The sequence below is a fragment of the Chiloscyllium punctatum genome, chromosome 13, assembly GCF_047496795.1.
Source record: "Chiloscyllium punctatum isolate Juve2018m chromosome 13, sChiPun1.3, whole genome shotgun sequence".
NCBI classification, from domain to species: domain Eukaryota; kingdom Metazoa; phylum Chordata; class Chondrichthyes; order Orectolobiformes; family Hemiscylliidae; genus Chiloscyllium; species Chiloscyllium punctatum.
This window is the reverse complement of record NC_092751.1, coordinates 6,117,129-6,137,472: the sequence shown is the minus strand read 5'-3', so window position 1 is coordinate 6,137,472 and position 20,344 is coordinate 6,117,129.

The window sequence follows — 20,344 nt, the reverse complement described above, 5'->3', positions numbered from 1 at the left end:
TATCTGCGACATATTCAGACAGAAGTATTGAGTCAATGATCTACCTCACCTCGTCAGGATGCCCACAGAATTACAGATGGCAGTTTTCAAGCAATCTGATTCGCTCTATGTAACATGAAGAAACAGCTGAACACAGTAGATATGACAAAGGCAATGTACAACAAGCCGTGTCCCTGGGCAAGCTGTTTCATTCCAGTTCCAACTCTGACGTCTATATGGCAATGTGGAAAATTACTCAACTATGACAAGTCCCTTAAGAGGAGAATAATTACAGTATGACCATCATCACCCCCTCAATTCCATAATGAGAGTAAAATTGTTGGGAGTTCTTTTTGACAGAGTTGTCAAGCAGCACAGAAATAAACTGCTCAGTGTGGTTTGCGACAGATATTATGTGGAGATGGAAATGTCACTGGATTTCTAATCCAGACCAGGCTAATGCTCTGGCAGCTGGTGGAAGTTAATAACAATTAATTAAATATCGAGATCTAAAATCTTGAGTCAGTAATAATGACCTTGAAGATAATGCCAATTATAAACACCAATTTGCTTCCACAATGTACTTTCAGGAAGTGAATCTCCCATGTTTTCCTGGTCTGGCCGAAAAGTGACTCCAGACACACAGACATGGGATGTACTCTTCAATGGTCTCTGAAATGGCCAAGCAAGACACTCAATTGTATCAAACTGCTACGAATTCTTAAAGGATAAAACCGGTCAGAACACCCGGCACCAGCTTCTGCATTAGAAAAGGGAAACACACGCCTGTCAACACTGCAGAGACTTCCTTCCTAACATCTGAGAGCTCGTGACAACATTGATAGTGTTTATCCACAGACTACATAGAAATATTGGGAAAGGAGGAGGTCATTCAACGCAGTCAGCCTTCCACGTTCTTATCATGGCCGAGAATCTCCTCAATGCATTTCTCCTACAGCAGACTGTGATTTGTTGCAATTGATTCCATCAACCAAATGTTTGAGGTGTTTGCGAATAGCTGAGACCCAAGGAAATAATCCTGAGATACTCCACGAACCTTCAATCTCCAATAAAAGGATCATTTTATTCCTGTTTTTCCGGTCCAAGGGCTCCTTTGCTGACCTGCTTTCTTTTTCTTATTTTCTCTTCCAACTTTCTTCTTGTAATTTACTGACCTCAAGCTGGATCCAGGGTTTGGAACTCAAGCTAAGCCCAATGCGGAGGAGAGTGAGTCCTTACTTTTCTGGAGCAAGCACATGACCTGGAATTGGCAGCTGCAACACCAGCAGAATCAACGTGAGTGAGACAGGGCCCAGTAGCAAAAGGTGATGCCTGAAGATTGGAGACATGTTGTTGGTCCTGCACTGGTTGTATGAAGCGGATAGTAGAAGGACACGATAGTAACATCGATGAGGTGGGCCCAGCAGTAAGAGACATGTCTCTGACATTGGAATGGCCTGGCACAGGGGGCAAATGAGCTGTTGATGGAGGAGCATCTGCCCAGTGGCAAAGATGGTGCCTGAGGATCAGCAACTTCGATGTTGCTGGGGTCTGATGTTGATGAGGATGATGCTGTCATGAAGGGGTTGGGTTGCAGGGGTGGTCGATGATGAGGAGCTGTCTCACAACCCATAAACTCTCTTCAGGCTGTATCCTCTGTTTATTCGATTGTCTTCAATTATCCAAAATGGCACCACTTTGTGGCAATAAGTGAAAGCATTTCACTGTGTTTTATTCTATTTATCCTGGAAAATACACCTAGTCATAAAATCAAAATCAAAAACTTTTACTCACTCTTTCCTGTCAGCTGTCCTATTCTGTAACCATGTCCAAATATTTGCCACAATCCCATAAGATCTGATTTTGAACACTGGGTTTGGGACTTCAGCAAAAATCTTTCTGGAAATCCCCCTCGTAATCTTATCCTTGAGAATCACCTCTCCCTCAGCCTTCTCTGCTCCAGAGTAAACAAGCTGAGCTTATCCAGCCTCTCTCCATAGCTGACATGCTCCATCCCAGGGAGCATACCGGTGAATCTTCTCTGCACGCCTCCACTACATCACATTCCTTCCTGCAATATGGCTCCCAGAACTACGCACCGTGTTCCAAATGGCCTAACCTTAGACTTGTATAGCTCTGACAATCGATACGTCGGGGAATGAAGGCTCTGCCTACGGTTCCCTCTGCCTTATTAACTAACGTATTAACCTCAGTCAAAAAGTATATTGCTGGAAAAGCACAGCAGATCCGCCAGCTTCCGAGAAGCAGGAAAGTCGACTTTTTGAGAATATGCTTTTCATCAGGAATGTGGCCACCAATCCTGATAAAAAGCTTATGCTCGAAACATCGACTCTCCTGCTCCTTGCATGCTGCCAGACCGACTGTGCTTTACCAGAACTCCACTTCTTGACTCTGATCTCAAAAATCTGCAGTCCTCATTTTTTCCCTAACCTATTACCCTGTGCCGTCACATTCAGGGATCTGTGGAGGAACTTCTCAGCTTCTTAATGTGCTGCCATTCATTGTATATCCCCATTTATTCACCACATGTTTATCAGGGTTATATTCCACCTGACCATCTGACCATACCATGTATACCTTCTTGTAACATAAGGCCTTCCACCTCACTGCCAGCCGACCAAACTTTGCGTCAAATACAAACTTAATTAGCACACTCCCTCACCACCCCACCCCCACGCTAACGCATTCATATCTAGATCATTTATGAATACCACAAATAATAAGATACACTGCACTGATCTCTGTGGTACATCAGAGGGGACACTGGTTTCCAGTCACACAAACAGCCTTCCTCCACCACCCTCAGTCTCCTGCGAGTAATACAATGTTTGATGTAACTCACTAAGTTACCCTTAATATCATGACTTTTTGAAATCAGTTTCACATATGGGGCTTTGTCAAAGGTCTTGCTGAAAAACGATAAGAACAACATGCTCGAAAACAGACAATAACATTCACTTGGTATGACTTCCGTTCTATGATGTCATGCTGACACCCCCCCCCCCCCGCCCCGATCAAAACTTACCTCTGCAAATATAGATAAATTTTCCCCTTTCCTATTTTCTCCAGTACTTGCCCTAACACGGATCTAATACTGATTGGTTAACAGTCAGGCTATTTCCACCATACTTTCTGTAAAGTGGGACCATATTCGTTGTTCTCCAGTCATCTGGCAACTCCAATTTCCCTGTAGCCAGATTCAACTTAAAAATTTGAGTCAGCGCCTTTTCTCCTTTGTCCCTAACAGCTTCCTGTAATACAACTTATCCAGACATGGCAATCAGTCCAATTTTACACCAGCCAAAGCCTCCAATCCCGGCTCCCATCTTATATCAGTCTGTTCAAGAGCTTCTCAACCCATCTTTTTGAATTCTGTCCGTGCATCCTCCTTCTCCAAGTAAAACAGACATGGAGCTCTAATGCAACAATCGATCAATGTTCTCCAGCTTCACACACAGAGTGCTCCCTTGGTCTCTAATGGGCCCCAGTTGTATCCTGGTTATTTTGTTCTGTTTGATATACGTGGACAACATCTTGCGATTCTCCGTAATCTTGCCTGGCAGCAATTATCCATGCCCCTGTGTCAGTCCGTCTCTCTGTGTGAACTTTCTAAGCTTCACTGCGATCTCCTTTCATTTTGGTAATCACCGGAGAACTCAAACTGAATTTCTCCATCAGTTAATCTTGCCTCTAATAAGATTGGCATGAATGTAACTTTTTAGTTTCTCTGTAATTTCCAAGTTCTCTGCAAGAAATTATGGTGTGTGGATATTCCCCATTCCACACGTTCCTTGCCTTCATTTTCCCATCAAATATCGAGAGAAACGTTTGGTTATCCTAATGTTTCTTGTTAGGTTGCATTTTTTTATTATTTCATTATCAGTTCATTGGTCCTCAAATGTCTATGAATCCATGGCTTACAACAATATCTGGCATTTTTCTGAGCTGCTTCCTTTCATCTAATACAATCTTTAACTTCTTTTGTTAACTATTGTAAAGTCACCTTACCCCTTTGCTGTTTAAACTGTGGTGGATATGTGGATATTGTACATTTTAAGGTGTTTATTTAAACAACAACAATTGCCTGTCTTCCAGTAAATCTTTTCATGTACTTCTCCAATTCACTGAATCTAATTTTAGCCTCATACTTTCGTGAATTGCATGACTCAGGTTTAAAACCACAGTTTCAAAAACAACTGTTTGTATTCAGACATCGTATAAAATTCAATATTATTATTCCCGAAACCTCCTTTTCAGCAGGGTTTTCAATTAGCTGTTCTGATCACATAACACCAATTTCAAAACAGCTTCACCTCTACCTCAGTGCTCAACATACCGTGAAAGGAAACCATCTCAAATACGCTCATGAAATCCATTTTCCTAGCACGTGGGTTACAACAGTTTTGGTGCAGTTTGAAAGTGTTCATTATTACTGCAGCACCCACAAACCTGGGTACCTAATTTCCTGTTTTATGGTAGACCCAAAATTTGTATTGCAACTTTCACTTTGACATATAACTTCCATCAATCTTTGCTTCTCCTTGCTGTTTCTAAGCTTCACCTTACTAGATTCTGTGGAATCTGAGCGATGTGGCGTCTGGAGAGATTAATGGTAGATTCAGGTGAGATATTTGGTGAAGCCTATTTGGACGGTGAGATAATCTCGTCACGTTATTCATTCTTCTCAAGTGTTATGACATTTTTCACCAACTCTCCCGTTATGCTGGTTCTTTCAACAATGCTATGCCTTACCCCAGACAGCTGAGACTGCTCTAACCCGGGAGGAAACCTTACAGCAGATTGGTAAGAACACCGGAAAGAGTCCACAACAGAAGCCAATTATACAGCTAACTCCACTTCTCCAGCTTGTTACACAGGAACAGCAGAAGGATATTCAGGCCTTTGACCCTGTTTCACCAGAACAGGACGAGTTTATTCAGCCCCGGAGCCTGATATACAGTTAAAGGAGAATGCTAATGAGCCCCTCGAGTCTATAACACAGCACGCTGAGTAGAACATGAGGCACCAGTATCCGATTATGCAGCAGCAGGATCAGTCCATTCAGACTCCTCAAGTTTCTAACACAAGAACTGGAACAGATTGGTACACTAGAATAATAGGAGGCCATTCAGCATGAGAACTAAAGAAGGAGATACAATCATTTGAGGCTTGTTGTGGAAAGGTGGCGGCAATTCACCCATGTGTCAGTTGTATCTGAACAGGAAGAGACAAATCACTCTTTCAATCCCATTTCAGGGATGGAGGAGGTGATTGTTCAGTATCTCGAATCTGTTGTGAAGCAAGATGAAGAGAACGTTCAGCCCCTCAAAATGTTGTACAGCAACAGGAAGATTCCACAATCCAGCAGGCTTCTGACGTATTATCAGGAAGAGGAGAAGCAGATTTTGAATCTGTAAATCAGGACATTCCGGCCACCAAGACTATAATGTAGGAACACCATGAGGACATTCAGCCCATTGCGCATATAAACCAGAAACTGAATGAATCCATTCAGACACTCATGCCTATTACACAGCGATTGGAGCAGATTTTTTAAAGCTTTGTGCCTGTGACACAGGAACACAGGAAAGGGAACGTAGAGATTGAAAAAAGTTAGGAATTAGGATAATCATCTTCACTTGTCACTAAAAGGTTGTGAGCAAACTGTTGGGAATTGAGGGAAATTGTGAGACTCCGTTATTATTTAATTAACAACAGATGATTTGCAAAGATAAAATCTAAATACATCAGAATCAGCATGATATTTTAAGAATTTGCTTGCTCGAATTCTTTAAAGATATGACAAGCAAAGTAGGAAATAGGGATCCATGAAATGTAAAGCACCTGGTCTTTGAAAATGCCTTGATTAAATGCTGCACAAAATATTAAGCTGTAAAATATGTGGACATGGGTTTGGGAGGAGGTTATTCGCCTGGATAGAGGGCTGGTGAGCCAACAACATGCAGACAGATGGAATAGTTGTTTCGTTAGCAACCTTTTTAGTTCCATGAGTTCAGACCACGTCACCCACAATTTACCATCCATTCTATTACTTGGATGAGAGGAGGGAAAACACTACAGCTACGTTTTCAGCTGACACTAAAATAAGTGGAAAAGTAGGTTGATGTAATGGAGATGTTGAAAAATTACGAATGGACATGAAAAGTTTAGATGAATGTGCCAACATCTGGCAGCTAAAATTTAACGTGGATAATATGGGATTAACCATTTTGATCAGAGGAATCCAACATGTTTCGGAAATGGAGAGCAACTTCAGAGTGCTTTCGTGCAGAGGCATCTGGGTGTCCACGTGCAGACCATAGAAAACTCATATGTAGGTTCAGCAGGGAATGAGAAAAGCAAGTGCAATTTCAGCATTTACTTGTAACAGAATAGAGTATAAATGGAGGGAAGAATTGCTGCAACTCTGCAAGGTATTAGTGAGACGGTAACTGTCGGACTGTGTTCAGGTTTGTGGTCCTGACTGCAGTACTGATATTGTTACAACAAAGGCAGTTCAGAATAAATACATTAGATTGATTCAAGAGACGAATTTGTCTTTTGAAGCGAGTTTGCGCAGTGCAGGCTGATGCACTCTAGGTTGAGAAGAATGGGAGGAGACCTCATTGAGGTCTGGAGGATGTTAAAGGTGATTGATAATGTCGGTGTGGAGTGGATATTTCCTCATGTGCGGCAAACTAGAACAAGAGATCATATTTAGGATTAGGCAGAGCAGATTGAAAACTGGGGTGAAAAGAACTTACTTTTCTCAATGGGCTGTGAATCTGGATAATTCACTTCCCCAGTGTGCAGGGGACGCTAGGATATTGAGTAAATGAAGGTATATAGGGAGCAGGCCAGGAAATGGAACTGAGCCGGCGATGACATCAGCCATGATTGTATACAATGGCGAACAGGCTTGAGGGACTGGATTGTTCCTCGTTCTTATTCAGCCCTTCGACTGTGCTCCACAGGAACGGGGGAGGAACGGTTACCAAACAGGGAGCAGGCACTCCGGATAAATTAGTCTTAATCAGTTTGACAGAACGTAACCAGTGGAGTCACACAGTGACCAGTGCTTGGTCTGCAACTGTTTACAATTGATATCAATGATCAGGAAGATATAACACATGTACTGTTACTAAGTTTGGTGATGACACTAAGGTAAGAAAGTCATTCAGTTATTAACAGAATTCGGAGAGTAAATGTGGAGATATGGACAGGTAAAGTAAATGACTAATACTTTGCCAAGTGGAATGTAATGGAATGTATAACCTGTCAGCTTTTTCAGGAAGAATGAAAGGCAGCGTGTTACTGAAATGTAGAGGGATTACATGACATGGTGATCGTGTGTTCTGGAGGATTCACTCTGACCCATTCCGACATGGGAAGTGTTGCTCTATCTCCATGATGGTCTGCTCCCTGACAAGCCCAGTGGTCCTATTGCTCTCAGTATACACGGGATATTTTGATGAGGTTGGTTGGCAGTGGGGAATGGTGGGTGTTTTGAGCCGTGTATCCAGGGGACAGCCTTTAGCCAAGAGGCTATCCTTTCTTTCCAATGGAGACCCAAAGAAGATGAGAATGGCTGGCTGCTTCTAAATGAAGAAGAGGTGGCTGCTGCCAGAATAGTGGGTTCTTTACCAACATGATGTCCTGTCCATGGGCACATTGTAACATTATTGGAGTAAGAGTTCCTTCAGTTCCTGTAGCTCTCCTCATTAACATGGGGGGTCCACAGAGCCATATACATGATCGGGAATCCTGTTATACGGAGAAAACACGGATAAACCTGGCAGCTCTCTGCTGAAAGAGAAAACGTGCATCTCATCCAGCACATATGTCGTACTTTTCCGAATGTTGGCATTGATGTCGACATACTGGGAGATGATCGATATGTCATCCAGTCCTGCCTGGAGGTTCCGGATCATAGAAGCTGAATGAAACAGTGACCCTAACAGCCACTGGCAGTATCGCCCTTCCCCTGGTGTGACGCTGTAGGTTGTGTTGAAGTGACACCGCTCTGTGACTAGCACCTTGTTCAATCAGTGTCCCCGCACAAACCTGCTCCTGGGTTAAGTGTAGCTTGAGAAGCTGTTCCTTGAAAACAGCAGATGGATACAGCAGATCCCTTTCCCCATTCACACTGACTCTGTGGTTTCAGAGCTTCCCCTCTCTGCAGCCTCTGCTCCATTTCTTGTTCATGCTACAGACCCAGATGCTGTAACTACAATCCCCTTCCAAAGTTGGGTCACCAAATCCTCAGGTCTCCCTGAATGTCTGAGGCAGCTCACTTAACAGCCTCCAGCAAATCATCCCCAACCCGTCCACTAACATTCAATAGCAGTGGGCAGTCAGAAGCCCCTCAGCTACAACTGTTATGGACCTGACCAGACCAGACCCCGTCAAAATATTTTTTGCAGGTAGCTTCGACCTTAACTTTTCCTTATTTTAAATGTAGGTGTGAACTGTGTGTTCCAGATGTGTTGCAACTGGTCACCCCCACTCCACGTTAAGCAAAATGCAATCCATTCAAACGCTGTAGTTAAAACACAATGAAAGAGAAGAACAGATTGTGATAGCTTCTCTACAGGAACACCTACGCAAACAACAGATACGGTGCCTTCTACTAATTAACTGAGCGAATACAGGAACATCCCATAAACACATCCCCTAGCAAAAAGGTAAATTCAGACACAAGGTCTTATATGTAGTTCTCCAATCCAGGAGGAAGCAACTTTAAGAGAGTTTTCAGAGAGAATAGCAGCTAGGAATCATGTATTGAAACTTCCAACCTTTCTGTGACCCAGAGCAGCTTCTGAATGCTGCAGCTAAAATCAAAACGAGATATCTGGTCTGTGAGAGCTGGCCGCTGTCCTTCCATTGTTCCCACAGTTTTGATAAAATCTAAACGCCTCCTCAGTTATATAGTTAAGCTGTTTTCAGGCGGCAGTTCGGCATTTCTGCCTTTCAGACCTCTTTTCACAAAAAACAACAAGAGAAAATAACTTTTTAAAAGTGGCAGCGTCGTCACAACTCCCGGTTTGAAACTAAATCAATATACAAAGATGGCCTCATTTTAAACCCTCTGTTCTTACTGTTTCAGTATGTCACAATATATATATATATTGCACTGAAAGCATTCACAACTCCATTCTATTTCAATCAGTTTTCTCCTGCCATAGAACCCCTCTGTTTTTCTTCATCCAAGTCTCGACAACTTGTCAGCAAGTACGGTTTCTCTCCTGTCACTTGTATAACTTCCAAATTGAATGGCAATAATAATAACTCTATTTGAACAGACTGGAGGTTTTCACCCTACGTTTCTCTAAAAACGTTCAGGCGTTATGATCAGTCTATATATTTGTCTAAGACACGTTATTGGCAATTTAAATGCTGAAATGTTGTAATGCCAACACCAAGCGCAAGGCGTCCTTCCCAAGTGTTAAATATTTCTATCCATGGTTATTCCGGACACTCCAACCACACATTACATAATAGAGCACTTTTCATCTCTCCAATAGTCCTTCTGAATGACATATCTCCTCATGCCTCAGCTTAAATGTTTTACATGTTTCTGTACCTCTTAATGCTGTAACCCCTTTACCTTCTACTCCTGGTCGATGCCACTAAACCTTACTCTCACAGTTATATATTTTAAGATCTAGCACATTGTTCTCAATCTCTCTCAGAAACCAAACTTTGCTTTATGGACCAATTGATAATCATTAGCCATTTCAGATTCTAATCATGCCATTTCAACACTCTATTCTTCCACACGAATTCTCACGACTACAGAAAAAGAGTTTTTAAACAAATTCAAAGTAAGAATCTCTCTAACAGTTTAATAATACCCTGACTCACCTTTCGAAATTACTTTGTTTAATTCCTTCAACTCAATGTACGTTTAAACAGGGACGAAATTATAGATTCTAAAACGTTTAACCAGGGACGAAATTATAGATTCTAAAACGTTATCTGTAAGCTTCTGGCACAAGCTAACATGCACTTCTGATGGCTTTCTTCACCCTCTCTTACTGGCCAGATACCTCCTCCAATAGGGATGCAAATACCTCACACCTTACACCTATCAGCTTTGTTTGAATTAACAAAATCCACATGGTCACTGGCCACCGCATTTGTGTAGCCACTTTCTCAAATGAAATTGAAAAGACTTCTACATCCTTCTCCTCCAATGTAGACAATGCCTGTACATACTTAAACAGATCCCCATCAGGCCTTGGCCTACCATAGAGTTGCTCATGCTCACTATCATCCTCATCCAGCCTACCATCTCCCTTCATCACCACCCTGCTTAGTCGACTTTCCTCTCAAATTGCTAACTTTTGAAGTTGAAAATCTCTGGTTTTTGCTTTTCTTTTTCCTTTTTCTGTCTTTCATCTTCCTCTCCTTTTCTCTTAATTCTACATTTAATAATATTTCAAACTGTCTCAATTCCTTTTTGTGTTCAAGTTGTGTTATATGCAAATGAATTGCAGCCATTTCCCAAGATTCTGATGGTGTTTCCAACAAAATTTAAATGCAAAGCTACAGCTGTAATTATCTCTCCTTTTCTCACAGACAAACACACCCCCAACTCCAGCTTGTCTGCTAATTCTAAATGCTTTGCCTTGCTCACCTTTGGTAAAATCTCCAACTTCACTTCTTCCACACCCAGATAAGTCTTAGAGACAGAAATAGCCATTGCTACACAAAGCACTGTACAAACCAACCGAATTCAACACCCAGACCAAAAGACACAAAACAAACAAAAGACGCTGCGTTTGAGCCCAAAAATCTCCCTGTGCACATTCTCCCCGTCCCCGCGTTAGTTTTCTCCAGGTGTACCATTTTCTTCCCACAGCCTAAAGAAATGCAGGTTAAGTGAAATGGCCATGTTAAATTGCCTGTACTGTTCAACGATGTGTAGGTTCGTTGCACTAATAAATATAGAGTAATGGGAAGGGAAATGCATCTGGGTAATTTACGTTTTGGAGGGTTGGTGTTGAGTTGATGGGCCAAATGACTGGTTCCACACTGTAGAAATTCTAATCCTGAAGCCAATTTGGGATGATCGATTTCGAACAGGACAAATGTCCCCAGTTTGCTGTGGAACAGAGAAGACTGAGCTAAAATACTTTAAGATGGTAACCTGGACGCCCACCTTGTCGAAGGTTAGATTCTCAACAGTATGGAAACAGGCCGTATGGCCTAACAAGTCGACACTGTCCCACGGAAGACCAAACCACCCAACCCCACTCCCCGACACCACATTTGCCCCTGACTAATGCATCTAACACATTGGGCAATTTCTCATAGCCAACTCACCTGACCTGCACATCTTTGGATTGTGGGAGAAAGCCAGAGCACCCAGAGGAAACCCATGCAGACACAGCTAGAATGTGCAAATTCCACACAGTCATATGTGAGAATTGAATCCGCGTCCCTGGTGCTGTGAGTCCGCAGTGCTAACCACTGAGACACTGTGCCGTCCCACAAGCTTACAGTAAATGCAGTTGTCAAATGGGTATTCCAGATGTGATACGGCTGGTCAAACTACGTAACTTTAAGCAAAACACAATTTATTTAAACTCTCCATTAAAAATACATACACAAATTAGAGGAGTTTATAATAACTTTACTGGGAATCTTAACAGAATAATAGATACCGTACCATCCACTAATGAACTGTTCCAATGTACTAACATCCCTTAAAATCATCCCTTGGCAAAAAGGCACAAGCAAGGTCAATCAGTCTTGCACGCAGTTCTACAATTCAGGAGGACACACAGCAAAGACAGGTTTTAGAGAGAATAGCAGTGAGGGATCATTCACTGAAGCATCCAACCTATCACCGACTGCAAGCACCTGGTGACTGTTATAGCTCAGAAAAACTGGAAAGCCTGGTCTGTGAGAGCTGGCCTTTGTTATCATTATTAATGTAAAGAAACCCTACAAGCCTCCTAAGTTAATAACTTCAGCTTTTTAGGTAGACAGTATGGCATTTAAGATCGCTCTTCAAAGAAAATGAGACCATAACCTTTTTAAAAAAGTGACAGCATTGTCAGAGATGTTCGATACCTGACCCTTTACAATAATGCTCAAGGGGATTCTTCATGTTTCTAGCCACACGATCAACTCAGAGGGACAAACACAGACGTCAGATGTTCAGTGGACAGGCACAGGCCACCTTTCGAAGACGTGAGTCAATGCAGCTGAAACCTATCCAACATGAAGCACCACATGGTACACACTGGGAATTGAACAACATCCCGATACACACACCAGCCCCGGAACATGGAATACCATATGGGACACACCGAGAAGAGAACAGCAGCCAGACACGCACACCCATCTCCGACATGGAACACATCGGGAAGTGATCAACAGCCCGACAGACACCCCGACTCCTGAACATGCAACACCACATGGGACATATCGGGAAGTGAACAACAGCCCGACTCACATCCCTGTCCATGGAGCACCACATGGGACACACCGGGAAATGAGCAACAGCCCGACACACATCCTCTGTCCATGGAACACCACATGGGACACACCCGGAAGTGAAAAACAACACGACGCTCAAACCCCTGTCCATGGAGCATCACATAGAACACATCGGGAAGTGAAAAACAGCCAGACTTGTATATGGAACACCACATGGGACACACCGAGAAGTGAACAAAAGCACACGACACACGATTTCACTGTTTGGAACTTCACAACGTCAGCACTCTATACACAAGGGAGCCAAAAACCAAGGCCAGGGAAAGATACAGTGGGACAGAATGATCCACATTAAAGACAGAAACAGACAGTTAATTAACTGAATGCATGTTGTGGAAATAAGGGGAAAAAAGACTGGGTAATGTAACTAACTGGAGGATTGACTCTTAGAGAGCAAAATTACAAGAATGAGAATATTGAAAAAAGGTATTTTCAGATCAGCTGAAATGGTTTGTTTAATCAAATTCCAAAATGGCTTCACAGAACACTTCAAGCAACATAAAATGGGAGAAGATGACCGACTGACACGGAGAGCTGTGCAGACCATGCTAGTGCTGAGTAAACTGGATTATGTGCCCTGCGTGGGGAGTATTGGAAACTTTTACTATCACATGAGAATGATACACATATCAAATTCACAGAGCTGGGAAAGATTTCTATCTCGATTAGACCAGTATAAGATGTGAGTGTGCGCGTGTGTATGCGTGTGGTGGTGGGGGGCTGCATTTGGGGTGATTGACTGTGAAAATCATTGCATGAGAGAAAATACACTGAAAGGAAACCAGGTTAAATATAAACAACTGTTAGGGATTTGGATAATCGACAGAAAGAAACTGAGGCATGTTTCATGGACAAATGAGTTTAAGTGGTTGAGAATATTAAAAGAAAGATATTTCCAGACACTATAGCGATATGGATCAGCGTGTTCAGGAACGTCAGTTGGATGGGATTTTTGTCTGAGTCCGAATCAGATTTGTTTCTGCAGGTTTCAACACGAAAGATTCAGCAGCAGATTGTTGTCATCATGAAGTCTATATTTCACGGCTCAAGGTTCAAACAACAGATGGGTTAAGTCAGTGAGGTACATTATGCAACAGTGAGTAGTTAAAATTAATAATGGTCAGGGCATGGTGTCAGGAATCAACTCATGACCAAAGAAATCACCAAAGTTTTGATTCGTCTGTGTCAAACACCACCTGCAGGTTCCCCTCCAAGCCACTCACCACCCTTACTTGGAAATATACCGGTGTTCCTTCACAGTCGTTGGGTCAGAATCCTGGAATTCCCTCCCTAACGGCATTATGGGTCAACCCACAACAAGTGGATTGCAGCAATTCAAGAAGGCAGCTCACCACCACCTGCTCAAGGGCAAATAGGAATGGGCTGTCAATGTTGGCCAGCCAGGGATTTCGAAGTCCAGAATTGAATTAAAAAAAGATATTGTCCAGGTATGGGATGGAGTCCCTGGAGGGAAATGGAGTTTGTAAACATAATAGTGGGCAATGACCTCCACACTCCCAATATTTAAATAACAAGGACAGTGAGACAATGGTTAACATCTGAAACAGAGTAGGTCAACACAGAGACCCATGAGTAACACTGCCAAAAGCAAGGAGCGAGACAGTAATTGAACAAGTTCACTGATGCAGTTAGTAGTGGTCTGTGGAGTCAGTATCTGGATTCAGAGTCTGAACATGAACAATAATAGTCACAAGAAGTGAAGACTATATGAAAGAACAGTAACGCAGTCATAGCTGGTTTCTAGAAAAAAAAACTTAGCTGGACGGTGAGACTTACCAGGGACACCAACGATAGACAGGAAAGGATAATAAAAATATTGAATAATGCGAAGTGCAAAATAGATCCGCCATGATAATGACAGCCAATCATAATATAGCGAAAGGTATGAAATATCATCGGATAAATCCCTGTTCATTGTTGGAACATTCCAGACTAATATTCTCAGTATATGATCGCTCCTCCCCTTCTCCATCTGGAGCTCCTTATAGTGCTGTCGATGATGCTCCCGTTCATACTATGGGATAACACATTGAACGATTCCCATTTATCATTAAATGATGGAAACTCTCCACTGGGATAATTAGAGTCTATGGAGACTAACATTAATCACAGTCACGGAACAAACAGGCTCAGTTAACCCCTTCCTTACATAACATTTCATATCATCATAAAAGAGAATATTTACTCATTCTCGATGGAATGGGTGAGGGTTACTGACGGATGGACTATAGATATTTTTTTCCCTTGTACGTGGGAATATTGCCAGAGAACTGCGGGGCTGCATATGTCCCACTCGGGTATCGGACGGAGGTGAGGGGGAGGTGAGGGTGCAGCTTTTCTAAATTTTGTGGTGGCAGGGGAAGGTGCCAAGAGTGGCGGGTAGGTTGTTGGGTGGCGTGGACCTGACAAAGGAGTCACGCCGGGAATGTTCTTTATGGAATGCAGATCGGGGTGGGGAGGGAAATATATCCCTGGTGGTGGGGGCCTGTTTGTAGGTGGCGCAAATGGGGGAGGATAATGCATTGTATCTGGAAATTTGGCGGGATGGAAGGTGAGGCCCATGATGTTCTTGACCTGTTGAGTTTGGAGGGATGATTGTTGAAGGCAGAGGTATGGGAAGTGGTTAAGATGCAATGGATGGCACCATCGACCATGTGGGAAGGGAAATTACTGTCTTTGAAGAAGGAGGCCATCTGGGATTTACACTGGGTTAAGAGTGTGGTCCTGGAAAAACAGAACGTGTCAGGCAGCATCCGAGGAGCAGGAAAATTCGACGTTTTGGGCAAAAGTCCTTAATCAGGAATAGCGCTCTTGCCCGAAACATTGATTCTTTTACTCCTCGGACGCTGCCTGTACAAGCACCGCACTCTGACTGTAATCTCCTGTATCTGCAATATTCACTTTTCCCTACATGCTATGTTCAGCCACTTCTGTAGTACCACCTTTAATTTTGTTCTCACTGCTGTAGGAAATATGTTGTTAAACTAGAAAGTATGCCAAAAAGATTTACAAGTATATTGAGAGTGTTGGGTGGGGCGGTGGTGGCGAGTGATATTGAGCTACACGGGAGTAGTAAATGAGAAAATGGGCTGGGTCTATATATCCCTGGAGCGTTGTTTCTGAGGAGTGACCTTACTGAGGTTTATCGTGGTTAATCCTGATGTTCCAGGGTGAGCTATGCCAAAGGCGAGGGAAATAGTCAGCACAATTATTCACATTAAAGCTGGACAATTATTCATCAACAACATGTTGCCGAACGATAGAGGTAGACTGAAGAATGGGACTGGCCGGAGGAGTCAGAATTTGGATGGTCCAATCACATGAATGAGAATAAAAATAAAGGCATTGCCATATCAACTGAAAGGATTAGTGATATCACATTCTCAATCAGAACCAGACCGGACACCATACACCCAGAGGAGATATCTGTTCAGCATGGAACACTGCGCAGTCCAGGCTAGTGCACTGCTGAACACTACCCTGCAATCAGTCCAGAGCGGAACACTGGGCACACTATAGCAGTATATTGATCTATAAACCCAGATGAGATATGTGTTCAGCAGGAAGCACTGTGCAGACCGGATTGGTGTACTGTGCAATGCAACCGCAATTTACCCAGAGTATGCAGACCACAGCAGTGCATTGATTTATAAACCAAGATGAGATATGCGACCAGAGTGTAGAACTGTGTCCATCATCTCAGTGCATTGCTCAGCAACACTGTGTTAGATCACTGCCCAGTGTGGGGAAACTTGCAGCCCATGCTGGAAGTAACAGGATGTACAGCTCCAATCCATTTACAGCCCCATATCTCCATTGTATCTTGACACAGGGGTGCTGTGGGTGTGAACATCACAGCCAGAGAGAAATGGCGGGGAATCAGTTTAAGAGTCAACAAATGGGAGGGGTTTGGGTAATAGACAGAGAGACCGAGATTGAGAGACAATGTCATGGAAGGATGTGTTCCCAGGATCCAGAATTCTGAAATGAAGACATTTCAACGGTATCCTGCAACATGAGCCAGAGTTTCCAGGAATGATGGGGGAATCAGATACTGGTGTGAGTTCAGATGATGGAGAGTATTGAGGATGAGCATTTGTTTGGCAGCTTTGTAACTGTGAGTAGGGTCAGCAGAATCTTCGAAACATTGGGCTGCATCTAACAATAATTTATCACAGTGACATTTTCACTGAGTATGACAGAAGGATTGTCTGTATGAGACTGAGCTAGTTTCCTGGTGATATCTCAACGAACTCACCTCATTAACTACCTATCCCACCCCATGGCATCCCTCTCATTCAATGCCAGCTCGATTTTCCTTCATGGTTGGAAGTACTCACGAACGTCCGCATGACTCTAGATATTCCGTGATCCCTGGCACTGGTGCCATCTTCAAAAGGCCAAAGGGCACACGGTTCAGCTTTCTTCGGTTGGAGCTGTCCTGCACAGTTTACCATGAGCATGGCAGATAATGGAAAATTGCACAACGGTTTGTCAACAGAGTCACGGAAATCCTGGTGGATGAGCTAGTACAGAGGAGAACCATTCTCTTCCTAGAGTGGGCCACACTACCAGACCCATCGAGCTTGGTCTGAACTCACCACCCAATTCAGTAGAGTTTCTGCGGTCTGAAGAAATGTCCAGCAATACAGGACAAGCACCAATAACCTTCCCCGTTCTGTCAGGACAAGGGTCACCGTATTCTCTCTGCTTCCTCATACTCACTGCAGATCTGTTATAGCACCGAGCCCTGAACAAGGCTCATGCTTCACCACTCTCACTGCTACCAGCAGTCTCCCTTTCTCTCTCTCTCCCTCCACTTTCCGCCCCACACCAATAACAATGCATAGATAAAACAGTGTGGACTGACTGCCTCGGGACACCTCACCATGTCCCTCCCCTACACCAGCACTAACAGCAAGGCCACCCACTCCCACCCCTCTCCCTCCCTTTCTCCCATTCCAGTAGAAACAGCCTGAATTAGGACAGAAAGGGCCAAGTCGAGAGTGGCTTATGTGTAGTGCCTGAGATACATTCCGTCACCCCCACCAACATGTGGGGAGGACTCTGATACGAGCCAGAGAGAACCAGGACGCTTCGTGTGGAGATTCCAAAACATCCACGTCCCACCAACCGAGTAAGGAGCAATGCTCAGTGAAGAGCAATTCTCACTTTAAACCCACTGGCAGTTCTGTTCACCCCGACACAACATAAAATCCGTGGCCCTGATGCCATCTCCCTTTTAGGTTGAGCTGGTACAAATGAATTCCAAAGGTCTCGGTGGGCAGAAGGGTGGGCTCACAACACATCGTCACCACCACCTCCCAGGAAGGGAGCATGGAGGCTCCCTCCTCCACCTCCTCCTGTAAACAGTTCAGATACTGAAACTAATCTGTGATATTTTCTGCTCTCCCCACTTGTCCTGACATCTTCAATAATTTGTGCTCATATACACGCAGTGTCCTCTGCTCCAACACCCCTTTATACTTGTACAGAATGTATTATATTGATTTCAGAGTTATTCCTACCAAGGTGCATCACCTCACACTGCACCTCACATTGATTCTGATCTCCCACAAACGTGAACCCTACAGCAATGTGTCACACTCCTGCTGGATTTCCACGTTGATCTCCACGAACTTTATAATTCATCCAGGTTTGGTATCTGCAAACATTGAAATTGTCCTACAGGCACACTCCACACAGAAATACTGACTCACTTACTATTGTGAACAAGTGCAATACTAACACAGTCCCTGAGGACAGACCTAAATACTGGCAAACACCAGACAGAATAATTGAAATATTGACAAGGCTACCATGGAGCAAGAGAACTACTGGCAGGCACTCCATGTCTCTGTGTGTTTCTGTGTATTAGTGAGTGTCTCTATGACTCGGCATTAGTGTGTATGCATCAGTGTGAGGTGAGTCTGCAGTCTCTATGGTGCTTACAATGATGTCGTATCCGCCAGATACGAGATCCGATGAAGTGTCCATTCACTTTTGTCCACAGATGCTGTCACACCGGCTGAGCTTTCTGTTGCTGTCAGTCTCTGCTGGTTTTGCCATACAACTGTACATGTGGGAGTGGAGGGTGATAATTATCAGGTATTCAGTTTGGGAGGAACAGAGGGAGAGTTGCAGCTCAAAGCACCATCCAAACACAGACAGACACACACACACAAAAACACATACACAGATACACAGACACACACCGACACATAGACATACACACACGCACACAAACAGACGCATACACAAACGCACACATACACACAGACACAGGCACACACACACACACCCACTCACAGAAACAGGCACAAACAGACACACACACAACACACACAACACACACACACACACAGATGCAGTCAAAAACAGATACATGCATTGATGGACACACACTCACCGAAACAAACACACATGCAGGCACACATACAGCTGCACACAGACACACACACATACTCAGAGACACCCCCCCCCCCCACACACAGACCCGGATGCAGAGTGACACACACGCACAAACAGATACACAGAGACGTACATACGCAGACTGACATACACGCGCACACTCGTGTCCCTCAGCCCTACATTCTGATGTTCCATTCAGCCCTTCCGACCTGCTACACAAGGGCAGATCGAGGCCACTCCAATGGTTAGGTGTAGTTTCGGAAATGTACTTGGAAATTCCAGGCTGGGTCAGGAAGTGAACCCCCAATCCATCTTTCCATGTTTTCCATCTCTCCAACGTCTGCTTGAGATGTGGGTCAGACCCAGGTACGCTGCGAATGCAGTTCCCATACCCCACCCGGGGTTAACTCAAAAAATCTTCTGCTCTCCTTGTACGTTGTACAACACAACTTCCAGGAAAATAACCAGTTACTTTCCAAAAGAATAACATGACAACATAAGAAATGGGACCAGGAGTTGGATATTTGGCCCCTCAAGCCTGCACTGTCTTTCAATGAGGGCATTGCTGATCAATCAAGCGCTTAACACCACTTTCCTGCTAACCCCTTGCTTCCCTCAACTTGCTGATATGTGAAAATCCATTCACCCCGTCAGTGTCCCTTGGATGCTGCCTGAACGGTTGTTCTTTTTCAGCATTACACTCTTTCAACACAGACACACATACACACACACATACGCACAGCCACCCCACACCCAGATACACACACATGCCCAAATGCAGAGAGACATGGAGGTGCACAACCAGACACACAGAGATGTACACACGTCGACCAACACACACATGCAGGCACACATACACAAAACACACACAGCCACAGATGTCACCAGTTTCGTCATTTCCTCTCCCCCCATCTTATTCCAGATCCAACCCTACAACTCGGCCCCTCCTTCTTGAACTGTACAACCTGTTCGTCTTCCTTTCCACCTATCCATTCTACCTTCCACTCTAAACTGCCACCTTCAACCCACCTTCATTTAACAATCGCCTTCCCAGCTACTTTCCCCCCAGCACCACCGCCTTCCATTTATCCTTCGGACCCCTTGGCCCACAAGCCTTATTCTTAATGAAGGGGTTATGCAAGATATTTCCACTCTCCTGCTCCTTGGATGCTGCTTGAACAGTTGCGCTTCTTCAGCACCACACTCGTTCAAGACAGACACACACACAGACACAGAAACAAATACACAGACAGACTCATACACAGACAGACACACGTAACGACACACACACAAACACACCAACAGCCACACTTCCCACCCACGAAGACAACGACACTCTCCCTCCACACACAGAAACTCACTTTCTACTCAGCGAAAGACAACTTTCCTCAGTTTCACAAAA